Raw genomic sequence first — 24,388 nt, 5'->3', positions numbered from 1 at the left:
TTACAAAATACAATCCTTCCCTGCCAGCTCTTCTGTCTTAACTCATTCCAGCATCAAGTTCAAAGTACTAAGTCTCATCTGAAGCTCATCTCCTTTTACCTACAAGCCCATAAAATAAAAACAAGTTATCTCCTCCCAAGATACAATGGTACTACAGGCATTGGATAAATATTACCCTTCCAAAAGGGATAAATTGGCCCAAAGAAAGAGGCAATAAGTCCGCAGAAGTCTAAAACCCAACAGGGCTGTCATTAAATTTTAAAGCTCCAAAATAATCTCCTTTGACTCCATGTCCCACATGCAAGGCACACTGGTGCAAGGGGTGGGCTCCCAAGGCTTTGGACAGCTCTGCCTCTGTGTCTCTGCAAGATTCATCCCCCATAACTCCTCTCATGGGTTGAAGTTGAGTGCCTATGCCTTTTCTAGGCATAGGCTGCAAGATGCTGGTGTATCTACCATTCTGGGGTCTGGATGGTGGTGGCTCCCTTCCCACAGCTCCACTAGGCAGTGCCCCAGTGGTGACTTGAACATGTGGACTCCAACCCCACATTTCCCTTCAGCATTGCCCTGGAGGAAGTTCTCTGTGGGGGTTCTGCCTCTGCAGCAGGCCTCTATCTGGGCACCCAGGCTTTCTCATATAGCCTCTAATATCTAGGTAGAAGCTGTCAAGCTTCTTTCATTCTTGCATTCTGTGCACCTGCAGGTTTAACACCACATAAGCCACCAAGGCATATGGGTTGCAACCTCTGGAGTGGTGGCCTGAGGCATACCTGGGGTCTTAGGAGCTGCAGCTGGAGCTGGAGCAGGCAGGATGCAGGAAGCAGCATCCCAAACCTGTGGAGGGCAGTGGTGTCCCAGGTCTGGCCCCGGAAATCATTTTTTTCCTCCTAGGCTTCTGGGCCTGTAATGGGGAGTACTGCCTTCAAGATCTCTGAAATGCCTTTGAGGTCTTTTCCCCATTGTCTTGGATATTAGCACTTGGCTCTGTTGTGGTCATGCTAATCTCTCTAGCGAGTGGTTTCTCTGCAGCCTGGTTAAATTCTCTGCTACATGGCCAGGCTGCAAATTTTCTAAACTTTTATACTCTGCTTCCCTCTTAAACATAAATTCCAACTTTAAGTCATTCCTTTGCTCCCTTATCTGATTATAGGTTGTTGGAAGCAGCCAGGCCACTTCTTGAACATTTTGCTGCTTAGAAATTTCTTCTGCAAAATACCCTAAGTCATCACTCTTAAGATCAGGTTTCCATGGATCCCTAGGACATGAACACAATGAAACCAAATTATTTGGGAGAGCGTAACAGTGGTGACCTTTGCTTCGGTTCCCAATAAATTCCTCATTTCCATCTGATACCTTGTCAGCCTAGCCTTCACTATCCATATTTCTAATAGTATTTTGGTCACAACCATTTAATTAGTCTCTAAGAAGTTCCAAACTTTCCCTTATCGTCCTGTCTTCCTCGGAGCCCTCCGAACTCTTCTCACCTTTGTTGGTTCCCTAGTTCTAAAGTTGCTTCCACATTTTCAGGTATCTTTATAGCAATGCCCTACTCCCCAGTACGAATTTTCTGTATTAGGCCATTTTTGCATTGCTATAAAGAAATGCCTGAGGCTGGGCAATTTATAAAGAAAAGAAGAAGTTTAATTGGCTCATAGGTCTACAGAGAGTACAGGAAGTGTGGTGCTGGCATCTGCTTCTGGTGAGGGCCTCAGGAAGCTTACAATCATGGTGGAAGATGAATAGGGGAGCAGGCATGTCACATGGTGACAGTGGGAGCAAGAGGGCAGGGGGAGGTGCCACACACTTTTAATTGGCTTATGGTTCTGAAGATAGTACAAGAAGTGCGGTGCTGACATCTGCTTCTGGTGAGGCCTCAGAAGCTTCCACTCACGGTGGAAACAACTAGATCTTATGAGAACTCACTCACTATCATGAGACCAGCACCAAGCCATTCATGAGGGATCCACCCCCATGACACAAACACCTTCCATTAGGCCCCACCTCCAACATTGGGGATCACATTTCGACATGAGATCTGGAAGAGATGAACATCCAAAGCATATCAGTGAGTGAATATAAGTTGAAGAGAAAGAAACAAATGTTCATTCTAAAGTTACAGAAGCAAACTTTTGTTTGCCTTGTTTTTATTGACTTCTTTTGGATTATGATCTAATGAGTTACATTTATTCGTTTTAGTTTAAAATACCCATATTCATTTATATAGTAAATACTGGTCTCTACTGAATGTCAAGATATTTGTCTTTTAGTCTATCAAACTTATCTAAGAAATTCATATGTATATTTTCTATAACTTGCATTGAAAGATGTTAACTTAGTGGTCATTAATACATAATTTCCCAAATGTGCAAAAGCTTAGGTAAATGGTTAATATAATGTTTGAGCATTAAGTGTGGGTAGATGGATATTCAGGGTGCTCTCCTGGATTTAACCCAGATGTGTTTCTATGGATTTATTCTAATAAATCTGCTCTCTGTGAGTCTTTAAGTAACCATTTTCAAATCTTCCAGCTCTTGGAGAAGGGAAGTATCTTTTATTTTTCTAACTCATTGTTTTTCTAGCTATGTTTCAATTGCTGTGTTCTTTGAGGTTCAGCTGCTTTTGGATTTTTAGGTTCTTGAATTTTTCGTCTATCTCAGGATTTCCAGATGTTAACTGAGAGTCAGTTGCTTTTGGCTTTTTAGATTCTTGGATTTTCATCTATCTCAGTGTTTCCAGATGTTAACTGAGACACTGTATTTCAGGGTGTGCTCTGCGGGACAGAGGTAGGTGTCAAATCTGGACTCTTGTCACTTCTTACTTCCTGCTTTGCAGTTTTCTTAGCTTTATATTTCCTTTGATTTTTCAGGGCTGCTTTTGATCATGGTTTATCATTTCCTGGTTGTGATTTCTTATTCTGGGGTGATTTCTCTTTATGCAGATTAGATTTGGTGATTGGTTTATTTCTTAAAGCTGGGAGTCTATCAGTCATTGTAAAGTTAGGTTCCTAGTTGGGTGCTTCACTTGGAACTGCTTGATAAGTTACTGCTTTTGCTGGAAATAGTTCATCCAGAAATGGCTGCCAAGAAACCTGCCATATTTCTACATTTGATGATACATCTTACTCATGCAGGACAGGACTGGTATAATGTCAAAGCTTGTATCCATTATTAACACACAACCTGGGAGCATGTGTGATAGTAAAAGGTGCTCCCATCTAGGTACCTAGCATAATATGTATGAACAGAGGCTACTTGTTTGGAAATAAGTTTGTAGCTTTTAATATCCCACACTCACGTTTGTTCTTCAGATTTCCGAATCCAGTTAGTATTAATATATGGCCACAAGGGCCAAATAGGCTGCCTTAGAGCACCAGTTCCAAGGTCAAACACAAGATCACATTTCAGGTTGAAAATCATAGCTTTGGCAGGCATAAAACCATATATAGCATAAAACTCAGTAGAACCAGAATTCCAAATTATATCATAAATGGGGCTATGTTTTGGTAATTGAACAAATGACAGCATTTTCTCCATTGGTTGCAGTGCAATGCAGCCTTTGTTCCCCATAGCAGGAAGTTCTTGTCTTGTCAACATCTGTTCTCGCTATTACAAGCCAGCAGCGGCTTTTTCATTCCACAGCATTGTAACCTTATCAGCTTAGAGAAACTGCTGTTCGCTAAAGCTGCATGAGGTCCAAAAAAGTTGGGGTACGAGTATAATACAACAAATGAAAGTACACCCTTACTCCTGGAACATGGACAGACCCCTGTGTGACTGGAGTCCAAGCGATAACTCACAATTAATGTTTTGCAAAGACAATTTACTTATAATTTTATAAAATTGTCATTTACAAGGAAGTGAACTTTATTGTTAACATTTTGGACACAAAACAGTTTCATCATCTGACCAGATGGATACCAATTTGCATTTTTTTCTTGATGAAAGACTTCAAGCACACCCCACTCTCACGTGATGGAGTTGCAGGTTGAGTCTCCCAGCAGTGCCATGTGTAGGGAAGTGTAAGGCTGCTATATTGCCAGGACATGGGACTTTGGTAAGAATTCAAGGCAAAGTGCATTTGGAGGTAGAAGAAGTGTAGTAAACCCATGTTAGTGACACAGATAATATTTATAATTTTTTTCCTTTGCCCCAACAAATGAGGGTCCAACTGTTGCTCAAGTTATAGACTTTGTAATTTTCCTGAGATTTCCTTGGAAACACTATGCTTTCTGCAAAACATGGTGGTGCATTCACCATACAGAGTCCTTCTGATCCTCAGTTGGGTTCACATACCGACTGTGGGAACTTAGAAGCATCCTTATCTCTGAGTCTGTAGCCAAATCTTCCAGGAGTGGCATGGACAGCCCCACCATCTCCTGGAAAACAGTTACCTTTCTTTCCAATCCCCCTTCTTGTCATGAACTGTTATACTGCTGCTGGGTCTCTTATTTGACTAACTTGGGGGAGGTCTGTCCTCCCCTCCCCGCTGGAAAGTAATGGGAAATGCATGAATTCTCCAGGTACACAGCCTTTGCTTCTGCAGTTTCTCTTTGGCCATATGAATAAGCCCGCAATGAATCCTCAGCAGTAGGAATTTGGATTGCAATTGGTGCTCTCTGTCACCACCTTATTGATGTCGGCTGCAGAAACCTCCACCCGGTCTTCAGTGGGGTCCAAATGAACCAGAGCAGGAGGAAGGAAATAAACTGCCGTCCCTCCATAGGCTCCTATCAATTCACACTCAGCACCAAGGCCATCTGGCACCTGACTCACATTCCGCAACTGTGTCCACAGAATCTGAGATCTGGCAGGGCGGGGACTGACATCCCTCCTTCCCCAACTTCCAGCCTGATTCTTCTGGTACCCTCATCTCGAAAGGGTCACTACCATCCTTTACTTCCTCAATCCAATAATGTAAGCAATTGGCTCAAATCTCTTTCACTCCCTTTCCACAAAGAGTTCACAGTCAGATACAAACACACCTCATACTCCACCATGCATCGCTGCTCTTACTACCACAGCTGTGTCACAGTGATACCTCCTCCCCACATCCCCTCCTCCATGGCCTCTGCAGTGCTCTCTCTGCTTGCTTTCCCTTTCTCACTTTACTCACTGCATAACAGCAGCATGATTCTCCAAGAAGTTATTCCATCCATCTCCCTGTTCAAGGCCCTAGAACACCACTCATGGCACCTACAGTAGCTCCCCACGCCTGCCATTCCCCACACACCTGTCCCTCCTGCTTCCCAGCCTCAGGCTGAGTGCCTGTCCCCTGCTGGATCCCCAGCCAGGCTGCCTCTGGTGAGCATGAGCCTCTCTGACCTGGGAGCTCTGCACGGTTCCCTAGGCACCCTAGGTGTGAAAGCCTTGTCCTGGGTCCTTCTGTGACGGCTTCCTTCTTACCTTCAGATGCTACTTTCTGAAGTAGCCTCTCCCGGGTCATATCTACCTCACTGCCCTGTTACTACCTTGCCTGGTCATGTGTTGACTGGCCAATTGTCTGTCTTCCCAGGCAGAATGCTGGTTCAGTGAGGGGAGGAGCGAGGTCTTTCTCACCATTGCTCCCCAGCCCTAGCAAGGAGCCTGGCACATAGTGGGTGCCCAATACATGTTTGTTAAATGAATTAATTAGATCCTTTCCTTAGACTTCTGTGTCCAGTGTGGTTAGGAAATAGCTATTGAATGAAAAGTAAATAGATGAATGGATCAGTAATGGTGTAATTATGTTGTAAATCCTTCTGCAAATGCCCCCGACATGCAAGGCAGCTCCTGGGTGTGAAAGCATCTCTTCTCACAGTCATGTTCATGCAGCGGCATTGTTTATAACCAGATTTCCTTTGATCTTTTGCAGGACAAGAATTCATCTTGTGTGGGTGGAAGAGATCATGACTCTGGAATTCTAAAACATCTCCCAGATTGATTTTTTTTTTTCACCAAGGAAGCACCTGTGGATGTGGGGTCCTAAATGAGAAAGTTCTGATTTTATACATCTATGATTTGGATGGAAACAAAAGTGAATCTCTGACCTTCTGGTCACCTCTCTGACTAGCTCTCCCATTCCTGTACATTTACTCCAGGGGAAAGTGCAGAGGAGGTGGGCCATGCCAGGAGGGGCACAGCCATTGGGGAATCTGAATTAGTGGATTTCAAGCAAGGTTAGTGTCTGGGGCTAGGACCACCTGGAAGCTCCTGTGGTCTTCCAGAACTGACACAAGTGGCAATGAAAATGGCCTGAAGGAGAGGTAAAGGGACTTACTACAACAGCCACTGGCCCCTGCCTCTGGGTTTGCCTTTTGTCTTCTCTTCCTTGCTCTTTAAACCTGGCTATCCTTACTCTCCCTTGGAGAACACTCCTCCCAAGACTGACTGTAAAGTAAGGCTGCCCCTGCAAAGCCCAAAGATGAGCCTGGCTGAGAAACAAGAAATACTCTCCTGGCTCTCCAGACTCCCCTCTCCCCACTGTTGGTGAAGCTCATGGCTGGTGAAACCTTGGCACGTTTAAGCTCTCCATACAAGTAACTCCTTGATGTAGATTTTGGAAGCATCTGAAAATACAAGATAGCGTTAAAGTATGCCTGTGTGTGTTCGAAAGAACAGATGGGAAAATCCCTTTCCCATAGCTATTAATAACCCTTTCCAGGCACTAAAAGAACAACAGCCATAACTCTCACCCATCCAAAGAGTGCTGAGCACAGCACTTTCTTACTTTACACACCTCCTCCCTCCTAATTGTTCACTGATTGGATTTCTGTTCTGATAACTCTCTTTAAAAATTTAGTTTTATGAGAATTTCTCCCGTGTCTGAGCTCTTTCATTTGGACAAGCTCTTCACCTCTGTGGCTGCCTCTTCTACCCTGTGAAACTGGACCAGGGTGGCATCTGCTCCCAGAGGTGCTGCAGCCCCAAACGGGCATGATCATCATGTGGCTAGGGCCACTCAGTGCAGTTCCAGAAGACCCTAACTCCCCACAGAAGAATCTGTGAAATGACGCATTTTATTTCTCATGTCGGCCAAGTCCTACATCTTCTGGCACTTGAGGTCCCTTCATTTTGTCTCCTGCCACTTGATAGAGGCCTGGTGTTGAATGAGCACTCTGTGAATGCTTGTGGAATGAGGATTTTCACCTCTCACCTCTGCTCCCTCTGCTAACCAAGTTCTCAAGATTCTTGGTCACATCGTGGCCTTTCCTGGGTTTGAGTCTTTGAACAAGAACAAGGTGTTCTGTCTGCCCATCTTGCCTTAAGAGCACCCATTTTCCAGTTTCCTGATGTTGAGTCCCTGTGTGTTTACCTTTGAAAGGAACAAACTGAAAATTTGCAAAAGGGTTGAAAAGTGGAAAATGGTGCCGTAAATAGTCTGAGACATAAAGGAAATTTTTGATGAAAGGAAGTCAGTGGCATTGGAACCAGTGGTTTCCAGGATTCAGCACTGAAATGGGATAGGAATGGAAGGGCTTCCCCAGAGAGTGTGAACCCCCCCAGCTTGAAATAGCAGGGCTGGGAGCACTGAGGCCAGGGTAGGAAGCAGGTTGGAGGGAAGGACTTGGAGGACCACACTAACACCCTGCCCAAGCTTCACTTGGCTCAGCCTGCAAGCCGGGGAAAGGAAGATGTGCCTGTAGGCTCTGAGCACCAGTGGGCAGAAGCACAGAATGTCTCAGCTGGCTCAGAGCTACACAATACACCCAGGAAACACCAGCCCCAATTACTCGGCCCTGCAGTGAACCCCTAATTCTTCTGGCAGCTGAGGCAGGATGAGCTAAGTTTGTATGAATGAGGGAAGTTGATCAAAATTTACTATTGAGTGAAAACATGAGTCACAAAAATTATATTTCCATATAGTACACACAAGCATGCACAAATACGCACACAGACACACACACACACACACACAGAGAGAGAGAGAGAGAGAGAGAGAGAGAGAGAGAGAGAGACATCCCTATATCCCTGAAGGGATTTACAACCAAACGAACTCGGGATTCAGATTCAGAACTGGACTTTCTCTTACAGGTGTTGTCTTATTTCTCCTCCCATGCAATGATCTGGTTCCTGATTCTGAGGGACTGGCTGATTCTGAATTCCTGTTGGTCATGCTTTGAGGAAGAAACCTCCAGTCTCCTGACTGTGCATCTCAAACCCTGATTTCCCTTCCAGGACAGTTCCCTGTGTGCGCCTGCAGCCAATTTGCTTGCTAGGTTGACTATAGCCTCCCAGTAGAATCTATAGATTATCTGTGGGATGTTTGCACTCCATGGAGCCTAGTTTGATACATAAATGTTCAATTGACCATATCATTTAAGTAATGTCCAGATTGTGTCACTGGAGGGCTCTGGTTGGGGGCTGGACCTCAGGGTCCTGCAGAAAGATACTTGGATTTTCTCGTAAGTTTAAAGGGGACTGGATCTCATGTCCCCCATGTCACTAACCTCTTTTACTCAGCCTCTGCAAAACCCCTGGTTCTGATGGTACACAGGTGGGAAGGCCATTGTGCCTCCCTTATTCTCACAGGGGACACCCAGCTCTGAGCACTCAGCCAGAGGCCTCAGGAACACCCCAGGGAGACTGGCACCCAGCCAGCTCATTGCCTGACTTGGCTGCAGCCCCAGCCTGTCTTTGAGGTATTTAGAAAGTGCAGCATGAATGCCTCTGGCATGGCCCCAGCTGTGGGAAAATAAAATGCGTCATTTCTCAGAGACAAGTTCTCAGTGTCAAGTTCAGTGTCATTCAAGTGGCCCCTAACAGAAGAGTGTGCTTCCTGTCCAGGGAGTATTGCCCTTCCATGTTGGACAACTGCAGGCATCACTGTCCAGAGGACACAGGGACAACCTGAGAGAGATCTGGTTCTGATTTTCTATAAAGAAAATTCATCACCTGAATTTCCACTATTTTAATACAATCTCCATTGTTAAAAAATAAACTTTGGCACACTGAAATTTCAGAGTTTATTTAAGCAGTGATTCATGAATTGGGCAGCTCCAAACTAGGGTGGTTTGGAACTCCCCGGAGGTAGATGAAAAGCTTTAAAAGGGTGAATGTGGAAGCAGAGCAAACAAATTAGTTGGTTAAAATTTGAGCAATGGCCTTATTTGGACTATGTAGGTGGGAAGTTCAAAATGATATAACTAATAATGTTCAGTTGGCTGGTGGTGGGCTGAGCTTAAGTTTAATTTTTAAAAAATTAGTCATATATAGGAAACGAGTCTGAGTTAGGTTTCAGTGGTTTGTTTATATAGAAACCCAGGACATAGGAGCCACCTCAGTCTAATGGCCTCCCCATTTAATTATTTTAACATCGTTAGTGTTCTAGAACCAACCCTTATATTTTAAAGCATATATAGAGCACTCTCTCTCACACACACACATACACTTGTGTACATATGCATACATATTTATTTTTGCGTATTGGTCTTTTATCCTGTGACCTTCTGAACTTACTTATTCTAGGTTGGTTGGTTTGTTTGTAAATTTCTTGGAATTTTCCATGTAGACTATTATGTCATCTCTCAGTATTGAAAGTTTTTCTTTCCAACCTATGTGCCTTTTAGTTTCTTTTCATTTCTCATTGTGCTGGCTGGATTTTCTAGTACTATGCTGAATGACAGTGGTGAGAGTGGACATCCTTGTCTTGTTCTAGAGCTTAGGTGCAAGCACTTAGTCTTTCACTGTTAACTATAATAGCTGTGGATACTTTGTAGATGTTCTTTATTTCTAAACTTCTAGTCCTCAGTGGTCCCCTATCCGTGAATCTTTTTTTTTTTGCTCAATTAAACTCTGTTAAATTTAATTTATCTAAGGTTTTTCTTTTAAAAGTTATATCTGAAATATTTTTGCTTGTTTGTTTTTTAAACTATGTATAGTTGGGTCATATTTTTGCTTTAATCCACCCTGTCAGTCTCTGTTTCTGCTTTTCATTTGGTGTGTTTAGACTATTTACGTGTTCAATAGTTATTGATCTATTATTTGATCAATATAATATAATATTGAGGTTATCCACCATTTTATTTTTCATTTTCTGATTATTTTGGTTGCTTGTCTTTATGTTTTCTTTTTATTCACTTCCTGTGGGAGGCTTAAATATTTTTAGAATTCCATTTTGACTTAGATAGTGTTTTCCAATGTATCTCCTTGCATATCTTTTTAGTGATTACTTATGTAAATTATATGTACATAACTTATCACAGCCCATTTGGGTTGACATTGTAGCAGTCTGAATGAATTAGAACACTTACCTACTCTTATGCCCCTTTACCCTCCCCCATTCTTAATATAATCATCTTTAATATTTCCTCTACATGTGTTGGGAGCTATACAGACATTATTACAAGTTTTGCTCCAGTGGTCAAACATACATTAGGAAATTTAAGAGGAGTAAAGTCTGTTGTATTTACCCGTATTTTTGCTTTTTCTGTCATTCATTCTTTCTTCCTGATGTTCCTGTACCCTTCTTTTATGAATTCCTTTCTGTTTAATGAACTTCCTTTAGACATTTACGGTAGGTCTGCTGGTGACAGATTTTCTTGGTTTTACTTTATCAGAGAATGTCTTGATTTCCCCTTATCCCCTGAATGAAATTTTTTCACTGGATATAGAATTCTGAGCTGACAGCTCTTTTCTTTCAGCACTTGAAAAATGTGCCTCTTCCTTCTTGCCCCCGTGGTTTCTGAAGAGAAATCTTTTGTTCTTTGAGATGTTTTTATGCTGTGGTTAAGTTATTCTTTCCCTCTGACTACTTTGAAAAATTTTTCCTTGTCTTTAGTTTTCAGAAATTTGACTATGATATATTTTAGTATAAATTTCCTTGGTTTTATTCTGTTTATGGTTTTCTCAGCCTCTTGAATATGTAAATTTATATATATTTCCAAATTTGGAAATTTTCTGACATTATATTTTGAATACTTTTTCAGCCTCCACTCCTGTTCTCCTTTCCTTTGGGGACTTCAGTGACACAAATGTTAGACCCTTAGTTATAGTTCCACATGTCCCTGAGTTTATACATAAAAGACATCAGGTATATATATGTTAAATATAAATATATATCTTTAATGTATCTTCTTTCTGTTGTTCTTTCCTTTGTCGGGTATATTCTATTTTATTTTCAAGTTTACTGATTCTTTCCTCTCTTTTCTTCATTCTGCTGTTGAGTTCATCCATTGAGTTTTTCTTTCTGCTTTTGCATTTTTTAATTCTAAAATTCCTATTTTGTTCTTATTCATATCTTTTATTTCTTTGTTATAATTTTCTTTTCTTTTTTGGTGGGGGGCACAGCCTCGTTCTGTTGCCCAGGCTGGTATTGCAGTGTTGAGATCTCAGCTCACTGCAACCTCTGCCTCCTGGATTCAAGCACTCCTCCTGTCTCAGCCTCCCGAGTAGCTGGTATTACAGGCATGCACCACCACGTCCAGCTAATTTTTTTTGCATTGTTAGTAGAGACGGGGTTTCACCATATTGGCCAGGCTGGTCTTGAACTCCTGACCTTGTGATCCATCCACCTCAGCCTCCCAAAGCGCCGGGATTACAGGGGTGAGCCACCGCACCCAGCCTCTTTGCTATAATTTTCTATTCTTTTCCAAACATCTTTATCTTTGCTCCTTGAAACATTTTTGTGGTGCCTGCTTTGAAATCCTTGTCGGAAATATTCCAACATCTGTGTCATCTTGATGTTGTAATTTGTTAATGATCTTTTCTCATTCAAATTGAGATCTTCTTGGATCCTGGTATGTTTAATTGAATCCCGGACACCTTAGCTATTATGCTGCAAGACTTTGGATACTGATTAAATCTTGTGTTTTAGCAGGTCTCCTCTGATGACATCTTAGCCATGAGTGGAAAGGGTATCTCTTTACTACTGGGTGGGCATTGAAGTTGAGGCTTCTGACAAGGTGTCTAGAGACACTGTGGGAGGTGGGAGGGAACTCATTACTGCTTAGCAAAGATGAAATTCCAGCCTCCACACTTAGTCTTCTTGACTTAGGAAAACTTGGGCAGGTTTGAGGGAGCCCCTTTACTCTCTGGCAAGAGTGGAAGTGCAAGCTCTCTACCCAGCCTTTGCTAGTGGGATAAAAGTGGGGCTGCAGGTTTTTTCCTGTGGTGTTCTGCTGGAATAGAATGGTTATTGTCTAAAACTTTTCTGTCTTGTGAGGCTGTACAATTCCTGGTCCCTCGGCTAAAGTAAACAGCTTTTTCTTGTGGAGGATTGGGAGTGTTATTTTTGTCTGTATCTGTTGGCATTTCCGGGTCATTAGCTTCTCTAATACCTAGTTTGGAATATATGAGGCCAGAAGAAAATTCATAGAACTCACCATTATATCATTTGTTGGATTCTGAGGTCCCTAACTGGTCTGCCTTTTTTCTATTTACTTTTCAGTCTTCTAATTTTTTAAAAAATAAAGTCCAGATTTTTAACTATACTCAGCAGGAGGAATAGTTTAATATGTACAGCTACGCCCCCTTGGTAGAGCCTCTATCATTTTGTTTTTAATGTGTGTGTGTGTGTGTGTGTTTTAAACAGTTTACTGCTCAGTTTTGCTTTTATCCTAACTGAATTTCTTTACTTTTGAGTGAGGAAATTCAGCCCATTCACAATGACTCCAAATCCTGCTACAAAACAATGCATTTCTTCCATTTTGTTTACTATCTTTGTGCTTTGCAGTGATTACCTTTTCTTTTTTAGTTTGCTGATTTAATCAAGTAAAATTTTATCTTTCTTCCCTGTGCCCCAATGTCTTTAACTTGGATCATCTATTTTGCTTCTCGATTGCACTTTGAGTGGCCTCCTATGTGGCCCACAGCTACTAAGTATAGTGCTCCATTGATCCTCTGTCCATATTTTGAGGTTCTGGGAGAGTATTCAGTAGGAACACAAAAGCTGTGACTTCTCAATCTGTTCTTTGGAGCAAGTTTACATGCTTATATTTCTCTAAAAGAGCATAAGAAAACTAAGTTGTAGAGGTAGGACCCAGAGGCAGTGGATCACACTGACTTTAGGACTATCTGAATGCAGCTGTTTTCCCTGGGCAAGATGACAATCCCAAGGAAGTTATAGCCCTAAAACCTCACATTGTCATCATCTGAGTCTGTTCCACATTAAATGAACCCACTAGCCACAGCCTAAAGGGGACCTGGAGAGTCCACTTTGCGTAGGGAAAATAATTTCAAAGAAGTCCCTCTTGTCTTCAGCTGGTTCTTCTTAAAAGGTGACATGAGGGTATAACCCAGCATCTCAAAGCATCTCAACTGTCTGTCTTTTGGGTACAGGCACTCCTTATCCATCATACTATTTTGGTGAATGAAGATGAAGTGCCTTGGCCTGGAGCCACCTGGACTGACAGGATTTTAGGTTAATTGTCTCCACCTGGGACTTGTCCATCATTACGGTTATCTTCTAAAGTCCGCTTATGTTTTAGACATAGTTGGTGCAGAAAAGCAAAGATTTGTGGAAATTATTTATTTATTTATTTATTTCTGAAGCAGAAGCACATCCTGAAAGGCCTCACAAGTTCAGGTATTCACTCAAATTAGGTCAGAACACGGGAAGATGAACCATATGTGTGCCCCATCGGACTCTGAACACTTGCTTAGCCTCTCTATGTCTCAATATTCCCCTCAATAATTTATTTTATTTTAGAGATAGGTTCTTGCTATGTTGCCCAGGCTGATCTCAAAGTTCTGGGCTCAAGCTATCCTCCTGCCTCAGTTCCCAGGTATCTGGAACTATAGGTGGCATTCTTATTTTTAGGAGTCATAGCATAAAGAAATAAATTAGATAAATGTAAAGTATATCAGGTGATGATACGTGTTAAGAGAAAAGCAAGTCAGGAAAGGAGATATGGAGGAGGTTGGAGGGGGCTGAAGCTTTAAATAGGTTACTCAGAGAACTCCTCACCGAGAAGAGGGCATTGAGCAAGGATCTGAAGGAGGTGGGGGAGGAAGCCCCGTAGATGTCTGGGCCAGGGGTATTCGTGGTAGGAGAAACAGCCAGCATCAACTCCCTGAGCTGGGGCATTCCTGGGGTGTCAGAGGTTCAGAAAGGAGACCATTGACTGAAGCAAGGTGTGCAAGGAGCAGAGTAGTAGAAAATGAGTGGGGGAGGTGGTGGATGGGGGCCTGGGGTGGAGTAGGGAGGGCAGACTGGGATGGAGACCTTACTGAAAGCTCTAAGTACACTGACTTTGTGCATCGAATGCGAAACCACTGAGACTTTTGAGTAGCAGGTAATGTGACCCATTTTTTGTGTTAAGTTCTCTCTGGGGTTCTGTGGAGTGCAGAGTTTATGGAGCCAAGTGTGGAATCAAAGACGCCAGTGAGGAGGTTACTGCAGAAATTCTGGGAGAGGTGACAGGACTGGACCAGGGTACAGGTGACAATGAGTGGTCAGGTTTGGGAAGTGTTTGGAAATAGAAATGGAAGGCTCTCTGCTGACGGATTGTGTGGAGTGTGAAACAGAAAGGTAAAACATGACTCTAGGTGTTTGGCTGAGCAAGTAGAAACTCACAGCGGAAACTGATGAAATTCAGGCCACAGATACATTTTCATTTAAAAATATCCAAATTTCTGAATTTCTTGAACAATTGGAAGACCTGACATCAATGGGCCCAAATTATTGCATAACAGCAATTTGCTAGAGGTGAGTCCATGCTTTCTTTCAGAAGAGCGCAAATGCCTTCTAATTTGCCACAGTCTCCACCCCCCACCTCCCTCTCCGCTGTGCTCATGTTGCCTGCCAGGTCCCGGCAGTCATTTTATTTTATAGCTGTTGTGTTCCAGATGCTATACTAGAGACTTCCATATGTCCTTATACTTAAGAACATATGAAGAGAACAAGAAGAGTTATTGTTGAGAACTCTGACTCTCACTGTGTTCCTAGAGCCACCCCAGCAGAGGTGGCTCTAAGTGATGAAGAGAGTCAGAAAACCATGTGTCCACGGTTCTGCTCTTTCCCATTATACAGAAGTTCCTATCTTCTTCCATCCCCTTCCTTATAGTCTGGGAGCCCCAGGTGTGACTCATGCATTTTCTGGGCCACTGTGTAGTACCTGCTCTTCCCTGTCTCTTCTGATGCCTATGATCTGTCCAACCATGTGAAACAGCTGGAATCAATGTCGCTCATGCCTCCTGCTTACCATGTCTCCTCCCGTTCAGTCAGCACATGGCTTTATTGCAAGTCTTTGTCCTAAGATTCAGGTGGATTCTAGGAACTACAGGATACTCCTAGTGAAAGATACCATGTTGTCTTCTAAGTCACCCTGAGCCTATAAATTTCCCCCATTTTTTCCTTAGGACAAGGCTCATCCCAGGAGGATCCATGATGCTTTATGAAGACTGTCCCAACAGCCCATCTCTGTCATCCTCCAGACATGCTAAGGCTGAATCATGGAGCAAACACAGCACAGGCTCAAGCTGAGACCCTGCCATGTGACCTCCTAGTTCTATGAAATACCCTTAAACAATGCAGAATTGACAAATCCTCACAGAACCTGATAAAGGTACACATATTTATTATATAAGTGTCTCAGTAAATGAACAATTTTCTGTAGTGCTTAGTAGACTTCTGACTCCATGGAATGTTTCTAAGTAGAGGTTTCTTGGTCAAGGAATTTGGAAAATGCTCATAGCATATACAATTCTGGGAGACTTAGGAAACACATTAGTGTATTCAGAGCCCCAGGAAGCCCTGCAGTAGTCTGCCACTTGACTTATTCCAGTTTATCCCTACATTATGGAATGCTTTTATCACTGAATACCTTCAGAACGCATTTTGGGAAAACTTTTATTTATTCGTGGCAACCCTGGAGAAAAAACTTAGAGGTAAAGTTCCCTCTCTGAGAGGCCATAATAAATGTGAAAGTGTGGAAAAGAGCCCTCATCCTCCACCTCCGAGGCTGGTGTTCTTGCCAGGATATCACCCTATCAGTTCTTCCTAAAACTCTTCTGTCCCCAGTACAAATACTCTCATCACTACAATGCCTCACTTCCGCAGGGCTTCTCATGGAGCTGCAGGAGTTCTTTGCAAAGTCCTCCAGCCCTGGTCTAGGAATTGAGATTGATCTATCACAGCAAGAGTTGCCTCACAGATGCTTGATTATTGTTACTGGTTACATGTGTGATATGTAGCGTACATATCAACTACACTTTTAACGGATAACTTTTACTTATTTTTTTTTATTTGGAGAATGATATGTGCTCATTAAAGAAAAATTGGGGGAAAAGTTGGTAAAGAGTGAAGAAGAAAAATTCATGTCAACCTAGAAATAGCCCAGTTAACATGCTGGTGTCCAGGGTGTACATACACATATACATGTTTGCATGTTTTGGGAACAATTTGAAACAATATGCATGTTTGTTACAGTTTTGGAACTGTAACAAAAATGCACAGTTATAGTTATTTATCATGACCTCCCTGTTTTCCTTACCATGATAGGTTGTGAAGATGTTTACATCTCATTAAATACTCTTTGGGATCAGACTTTTAATGGCTGCACAATGCTGCCTTGTATGAACGTGTGATGTTTCACTCAGCCATTGGTGGTAGAGTCAATGCCACAGATTCTCCATGCCATTTCCTCTCTCTGAGCACTTGGTAAGCCTTCATTTCCAAATCTCCCTTGCAGTTTGAGTTCTGGACATTGGTTGTGGACAGAAGTTATGGATGCTACTTCTCTGCCTGATGTATCTGTCCTCAAACGGAAACTGTTGGTGACAGAACCACAGGTTGGGAGCAGCCTGGATCTAAGAGTCACTGCTTGGGAGAAATCTGCTTAGAGATGCCCAAACTACATCAGACATTAAGTGAGAAATGAATCTTTGTGTGTTGAGTACTGAAATTTCGACGTTTACTTGTTACTGCTGCATTGCTTAGCATACACTAACATGTCATCACTCTAGTTACATCTTTGGGTTTGTTTTCAATTTATATTTTTAAAAATAGAGCTTCAGGACACATATTAAAGCATATATCTTTGTTTATATCTCTGGATACTTTCCTCAAAAATATCCTGCTTTTCAGAAAATGTGTACCAATGCATGCACCGCCCTCTCTGCCACACACAGAGTACTGTATGAGAGTAACCGTCAGATCTTGGTCTCATCAAAATTGTTCATTATTCTGAAAAAAACTTTTGCTGATTTTATAGAGAGCAAATAGCATCTATAATGTTAATGTGCATGTTTTTGATCTCTAATAAGGTTGAAAACATTCTTTCCTAAGGTCTTTCTGGGAATGAGTGTAAGTGTGATAAGAAAGCTGAAGCTGCCGCCATTAGCATATCCCCACTTCTCTGGCTTCCATGAGTCTTCTGGCTCCATAGGCTTCTTTGATTGAGCCCTACCCATGAAGAAAGGTGCCCCTTGCATCAGTCTTACAATTAATTGCCTTTTTAATAGCCTGGAAGAGTATGGCTGTGTCTATACAGAAGTGAAGATACTGATTCTTTCTATTTCATGTGTCTTTAAAACAAAGAGCAGCCTCCTGGCTGCCCAGGGAGAAGTGGGTAGCAAATCTGAAAAGGTTGCATGGACTCTTACTGATGATACAAGGAACTCACGGTCTAGGACAGACACATATACCACAACAGACCCCGTCCTGCAAAAAGGCCAACCAAGGGGTTGCAGTAGTACAGAGAATAGGGGACCACTTCTGCCTGGGGGGCTGCAACATTCAAGGTGGATTTTGAAGGTGACATTCAAAATGACACTAGAGTTTGATCTCTGGTCCTGAGTCCCAGGCTGGGCCTTGTCTTCCATGGACAGGCCTCATGGCAGCCTCTCTAATGGGATATACAAGCCAGGTTTCCCTGTGCTGAAAGGTGATCAAATCAGACAAATTGTAAATCCACAGCTCTTGTTTTGTCAGCATGTATATTTTTATAGAAAGGAGCACATCTTTGACGAGCTGGCCAGATAATCATCTCTGCTTTTCCTTACTTCTTCAGAGCTGTGAAAGAACGCCCTCGGCAGGGACCTGGTTTTAATCACCTTTGATTAACACAGAAGCTTTTGAAAGCAAAGGTGCTTTCTGTAAACCATAGCAGGATCCAGAGGCATTAACATTTCAGACCTTTCCTCAGTATATGAAAAGCCTAAAGGAGATTCAAGGTATCAAGCCCATGGAGACAAAAATCACTGCGTGGGGAGTTACTTTAATGCCTCTGACTCATTTCTCACAGAAAGTTTTTGGCTTTTTATTATCATTATTTTTTCAATCTTGAAAAATTGCAGGCCATACAAAGCCAGAGCCTTCTGGGTCCAGGGAATGTTTCAGCTTGCCTTTTATTTAGTGCAAAAGGAAGGCTTTTAGGAGAGATTGAGAGAAGCCAGGGGAAGCCTTGGGAATGGACCCAGAAATGATTAAGAGGCTGGAAATATCCAGCCTAGAAGAAAAGGCAAGAGGGTTTATGGGACTTCACTGGAGACCATGGGTGAAGTTACTTTGTGCCCTTAAGAAAACTTAAAAGTTAAAACATAGTGTTCCCCTTACCCTGGGATTCTATTATGGGCTGCATGGGTTGGCTGGGGACATAGGAGCCCTGATGCACACGGGCAACAGGAAAGGTCTTTAAAACTAGGACCAATATCCATCCTTTGGCCTGGTTTAAGAGTGGATCTACTTTAAAGTCTGTATTGCTGAGCTGATACAGGACTTCTGGGGGTAAGACTCAGCAATAAGGAAAAGAAAAGAATAACAGGGCAAATGCTTGTGATATTTGCTTTCAGAAGCCCTAACTTGGAGCATACACCTCTGGCTGCAATGAGTCTGAGTGAATATTGAGAGAAATAGACTTATGGGCTCACCTGGATAGGAAAGTCATGGTGAATCTGTTCTCTCCAGTGTTTCTCAAAGTCAGGCAGGACCAGGCACATGCTCATGGATGAGCTTCCAACTTTCTCTTCTCTCATTTCAGAGGAAGGGGTTCCCCAGTGGAAAAATGCAGCCATGGCTAAGGGTTCATCTTTGGTTTGGCTTCCCAGACCTCCCCAAACCCTGATGCTCCTCTGGTGTGGGGTTCTGTCTGGGGATCCTGGCTTTTTAATTTCCCTGTAGATTGATCAGTTTTGCTGGGTCCAGGGGATTCTGCAGCATCCAGACCACTCAGGATTGCTCAGGAAAGCCAGTTCACAACTTTTGGTTTCCCACAGAACAGAGCACTTCCCTTTAAACCAAAACATAGCTGGGGCTACTCCATGGTGAGGAGTAGGAGAGCAAGGTCAAAGACAGGAGTCCACAAGCATCATAGAGGACATGGGGGCCTCTGTGCTTCATCCAGTGTGTGGCCTTGCCAGGATCACATCACATTTGGAAAGAGAGCAAGGGGGAAAGAGGAGGCCCACCCAGGACCCCTCTCTCTGGACGAGGTTCTGAAGACTGAGATTGGTCTAGAACTTTCCCTCTGTGATATCACGCTCATAGACAATATTTCCTATTCAGTCATATTTCTTGTAAGAAATGAGAACAGACAGCAAAGGTAGGTGCTGTGTAATAAATTTGATTGTGGGAACTGAAAAATGGAGAGGGGTAGATGGACAGTTTGGGAGGAATTGCTGGGTAGGGGGTTCTGGGTGCAGTTTAGAGAGAGATGTGAGAGTGCTTATAGGCTAATGCATGGGAAAGATTCAGTTGAGAGGAAGAGGTTTAGATGAGGAGGGAGAAAAGATAATCATTAAGGAATTGTTTCAGAGAAAATGTAGAGGACGGGTTCTGAAGCTGAATGGGAGGCCTGAAATGGACATAGATATTGGAAAGTCTGTCAAGACGTTAACGAAGTCCCTTCCCAATGGTTTCCCTGTTCTCTACAGAGCAGGAGAAGAGGCTAGCCTTCTGCAGCAAGGGCAAGAGAGTCCAGAGGACTGAGGCACATGGTTTGCACGGTTGCAGAGGAAAGGAAAGCCACCATCCAGCCATGGGAAGGGCCCTGTGAGCTCCATCTTCTCAGCCAGGTGGCCTGTCTATATCACCATGGCTCTGGCACCATGAGCAAAAGATGAAGTGGCAAAAGATCTGGGGTCTTTTCTTCACATTGCAGAAATGTGTGCTGCAGAACACAGGAATCCATGTGTGTGTGGTGCACCATGATATTTCACCACACAGGGAAATAGAGGGACCCGTGTGCTGCAGTGCAACCTCTCTCCCTGTCTTGTGTTTTCTGGCTACCAGCCACATAACTTCTGACCCATTGAGACCCTCTCTAGACACACCTTGTGTCTGCCAAGCTCAGTGCCCCGGGTCCTTCCAGGTTTGTTCATGGCTTTCACTCTCATACTTGCCCTGGGCTTCCTTCCCAGTCACCCAAGCCGGAGATAGATCCCAGCACTGCTCTGCCCTGGGTCGTCATGTAGGGAATTGGTTCAGCCTATCAAACACTGGCTAGGTGGTTTTTAAAATTAAAAATTTTGATTAGGAGGCATTTTGAAGATCTAGTAAAGAGTTGGGGGCTGGGAAAGGACTGGAGATCAGGGAGAATATAGGTGGGGAAGTAAGCGTCAGGGCCAGCATCAGCCTTTCTGGTGGGGAGCATGGTGTTTTGGGTTGCACTGTGTCTCCAGAAGAGATACGCTGGAATCCTCACCCCCACCACCTCAAAATGTGACCTTATTCAGAAACAATGTGTTTATAGTGTCAATCAAGTTAAGATCAGGTCATTGGGTGGGTCCTAATCCAATATAACTGGTGTCCTCATAAAAAGGAGAAATTTGGACACAGAGACAGACAGTTGTAGAGGGAAGAGGATGTGAAGCCACAGGGAAGAGACGGCATCTGTAAGTCATGGAGACAGGCTTCAGGAAAACAGCCCTGGCAACATCTTGATCTTGGACTTCCATCCTCCACAACTGTGAAACACAAACTTCTGTGTGTCAGCCACCCAGCCTGGTGTTTGTTACACAGCCCTAGCACACTGATACAGAGAGGGGAGGATGGGGGAGCAGGTAATCAGATATATAGTAAGTAACAATTGGTAACTTAAAGGTAGGCTTCCTCCTCTGTCACTTCTCAGGGAATATACAGGCAGACTGAAATCAGCAGGATTCAATAGTCTTCTTTGTCTTGGACGCCATCTGCAGGAGCCTCTTTTCCAGCCTTCTTAGAAATAACCCTTTCTGTGTCCCAAACATGAGAGTTAAAACTGGCAGTGCTGTGCTGAGGGTGGGTTGGGAAGAACCGAACCAGAGTAGGGAGTCCCGACCCAGGTGGGCAAGATGCCATGACCTCCAGTCAGACAGGGCTGAGGAGGCCTGCTGTGAGGACAGAGAGTGCAGCCCAGGTTCTGTGGGATAAGACCTGGGCAGGGGAGCAAATTCCAGGGGTCTGGAAGGTTCTGACGTGATTCAACACTCCAATGAATTGCCTTGTCTGTGAGAAACCAAAGCAGCCCAGTTCTGATGTTTAAACTCCCTTCCGGTGAGACAGGAGGGAAGCATAATGTCACGATGACCACACAACAAGGGACAGACGATGCACAGAGGTGCAACGATGTCAGGCTCTGGTGTGGATCGTTTCATGTAACCCTTGTCCACAATCCCTCGAGATAAGTTTTCATGTTAAATTAAAATGGAATCAGGTGACCAAGCAATTGCTCAAGGTCTCTCCAATACTATACATTGGAGAGGTGATTGGAAGGCAGGTCCCTCTGATTCTCACGTTTGTAATTAGCATGCGTGCAGGACAGTGCGGAGCCCAGTCACGGTGGGGTGAGGGTGGGAAACACCAGGGAGCATGACCGAGAGAAAGAGGTCTTGGCAGCTGGGATCTGCATCTGATGCCAGGGAGAGGCAGTGAGTGTTCTCTCTGCAACAGGTATCACCATAATAATTCATGGAGGATGCATCCGCAGAGCTTGCAGGGGTGTGTGTGTGTGTGTGTGCATGTATCTGTGTGTGTGTGAGTGCATATCTGTGTGTGTATGTGTGTGTGCATGTGTGCCTGTATATGTCTGTGTATATGTGCGTGTGTGTGTGTGTGTGTGTGTGTGGCGTGAGGTAGGAGGGTACAAGTGAGGCCCTCCACAGGAACGCTTGCTAAGGCTGGATGACCACAGACTGGGCATTTGCTAGGGAAGCACAGTGCCAGATGGAGGAGGCTTGGGATTCAATGCTGAGGCCTTGGGCAAATATGGAGCATCCGAGGCTCCCTTCCAAGCCAGGCTGACCATGAGGTGGGTGTGATGTGAACCATGACCAGACAAAACAGTGTCAATAAAATTGGCCCCTGATAATCTGAGACTGTGACCACGTTAAGGATGTCAAAAAGTCCTTCCTATTTTTTCTAAAGCATCATTTTGCACAATAATTTCAAGGAAGCTATTTCAGCAGGCTGTGTCTGGAGGTTACCAGGGCAATTTTGATGGATGACAGACAGAAAGCAGAACTCCCCACCTCCTGGAATACGTCTCCGTCTTTGTGGAGAGAGGTTAGGCTGGAAAGGCTGGGTGACAATTCAGCTGCAGCTAGGCCGGGTGGAATTTCTGTCCAGGGCTCAGTAGTGCCCTATGGGAATACTTGCCCTTGGGCCTAGAAGGACACACTCTCAGACCTTCAGGGACCTGGGGAATGTCTGAGTCCACTGAGTCACCCTCTTTCTGTGCTCTGGGCATGGAGGAATGTGGGAGTGTGGCTGGAGCCAGAGACAACCCATGTTCGTTATCACACTGTACAAAGGACCTAAGTTACAGTCCATGTCGAATCACCCTGACACTGCATACTTCGAGGCCTTTGGCAAAGTATTGGATAACCAGTAATTACAGCAAAGCACTGGCTTTTGTCTCAACAGCTCTTTCACCATGAAAAGAACCAGGTACCCAAGGATATTTTTTACCCTGGATAATTTAACTGTTCTAGAAGGCTCCTAATGTAACTAGTTTATTTTTCTTGAAGTACGATGAACGTGGTCAGCCCTACTTGTAATGTCTCTCTAGCCTCTACAGGTTCTCATCCACTGGGCTGAAGGCTAGTTCTGCCATTGGGTTGACCTCACAATAGTCTAGCTGGATGCCTACGTCTCAGGTAGCTCCCCACCCTTCCCTGGCTTCCTGAGTGCCCAAGGGTGACTTGCTCATTCACTCATTCAATCACAAATATTCTTGGGGTGGATTCACTGTGCTACAACGATCAGTTAAGTATTTTGCACCTGAAAACCCTGAAACAGAAAGTGCATTAATTTTTTGATCAAGAAAACTGACTGTCAGCTTTGCCCTTATGAAACTTCTCACCTGGGGCATCACTAACCTCTGGAGGACAGGGATGGTGAGAAGGTTGTCCCAGGGATTTTGTAAGAATAATAAACATGAATTAAGTAAGATAATTCATGGGGAATTAGTAAAGAGTAAACCACTGTACAAACTGAGATATTCCACCTACTACTGTATTTATTTATTTATTTTCCATAATAAAAAATAATACCATGGAGGGAAAATATGTCCGTTAAGAGTTCCATAAATTGGAGATGGGAGAATCACAGCTGTTTTGAATGGGCAAAGTTGAAATTATAAATGGACTCTCAACAAGATAGAGCAGGCTCATGAAGATGTAGAATGTCTTAGCTTTCTGCTGGACTCATGCCTGCTTGAAGAAGTGAGATGATTACTCTCTGTTGATTAGAATGGAAAAATAAATGCCATTTATTTGTTAAAAAACACATTTGTAAGAGAAAATATGAGAGGGGGTCCTTGAGATAAGCAAGTGATTCATGCTGGCCTTGAATTGTGTTTTGCCTGCTCCATAGCAACTTTCAGCCAAGAGAATGGGACTCAGCAGCAGAAGAACTACGTTTACAGACTTCGCAATTTTCCTGCAGTCCTGGCTCCTTCCAGGAACATTCCTTCTAATGCGCCCAGAAAACAAATTGGGCTGGTTTCACCATGACAACTACTAATTTAATCCAACATGAAAAGTTAGAGGCAGGCAATTTGTTGTGTACAATTCAAGAGTTACCAAAAAATCCTTCGGATTTGGGTGCCTTCCACACCTCTTAGGTAAGTTAAGCACATCCTTTTGATTCTAAGGAAAACTGCTTGTAAAATATTTGGGAGCTCTTGGGACATCAAATAGCTCTTAGAGGAGTGCATTTTAATGGTTTACTTGTAAAAGAATCAGTAAAAGAAGTAGAAACATATGGTTCAAATTCCTCTGAATTCTGCAAGGTATTTTTGTAGATGTCTTTTTTTTTTCTTTTTTCCTGAGGGTCTCCACACATCTTTGAGTGCTTATCCTAAAAATACTCCAAATAACCATTACATGTACTGGCACAGCAAATGAGACATCACATGGTAACATGGGTCTTGCTGAGGTTGCAGACCTGGGTCCTAGCAGACACTGGGTTCATTGAGAAGTGTGGGGAGAAGGAAAGAAACAAGAATGTTTGGGAATCCTGAGTAATTAGGGTGCAGAGGCAGCCTATCCAGGGC

At 43.4% G+C, this 24,388-nt stretch overlaps 1 pseudogene; it reads right to left on the bottom strand.

Moving 5' to 3' along the window:
• Positions 1–2,723: 2,723 nt before the first annotated feature.
• Positions 2,724–18,929, bottom strand: LOC102144736 (eukaryotic translation initiation factor 2A-like; annotated as a pseudogene).
• Between the last annotated feature and the right edge of the window lie 5,459 nt (positions 18,930–24,388).

Source organism: Macaca fascicularis, chromosome 9 (genome assembly GCF_037993035.2).
Source record: "Macaca fascicularis isolate 582-1 chromosome 9, T2T-MFA8v1.1".
NCBI lineage: Eukaryota > Metazoa > Chordata > Mammalia > Primates > Cercopithecidae > Macaca > Macaca fascicularis.
The sequence above is the reverse complement of the archived record's forward strand: the minus strand, read 5'-3'. Positions and strand labels throughout refer to the sequence as shown.